Raw genomic sequence first — 481 nt, forward strand, 5'->3', positions numbered from 1 at the left:
TCATCTATCTATCTATCTATTTATTTATTTATTTATTTATTCATTCATTCACTTCATTCATTCATTCATTTATTTTTACACCTACAGCACCTGGTCTTCCTAGGTGGTCTCCCGTCCAAGTACTAACCAGGCCCAACCCTGCTTAGCTTCTGAGATCAGACAGAACCGGGCTCGTTCAGGGTGGCATGGCCATAGACCCACAATTATTATTCTTAATTATTCTCTGTTTCAAGTACTCATTCATTTATTTATTCAACTACTACATATTTGAGTACATATTATAAATAAAACACTGAATTAGGCAATGTATATAGAGATGTGGAGATAAATAAACTATTTGAAATGGCTTAAAATTTTCATAAGGCAAATAAGAAATATACACAAATATCTACACTACTATATTGAATAACAAAAGCACTATGAGAAATAGAGCTAAAAGAATTCAGACAAGGGAAGAATTACATCTACCTAGAAGCGAATG

General features: G+C 32.4%; 1 pseudogene; it reads right to left on the minus strand.

The window, feature by feature from the left end:
- Positions 1–78: 78 nt before the first annotated feature.
- On the minus strand, positions 79–197 carry LOC111735443 (annotated as a pseudogene).
- Between the last annotated feature and the right edge of the window lie 284 nt (positions 198–481).

This window comes from Pteropus vampyrus, unplaced genomic scaffold (genome assembly GCF_000151845.1).
Source record: "Pteropus vampyrus isolate Shadow unplaced genomic scaffold, Pvam_2.0 Scaffold1000000961, whole genome shotgun sequence".
NCBI classification, from domain to species: domain Eukaryota; kingdom Metazoa; phylum Chordata; class Mammalia; order Chiroptera; family Pteropodidae; genus Pteropus; species Pteropus vampyrus.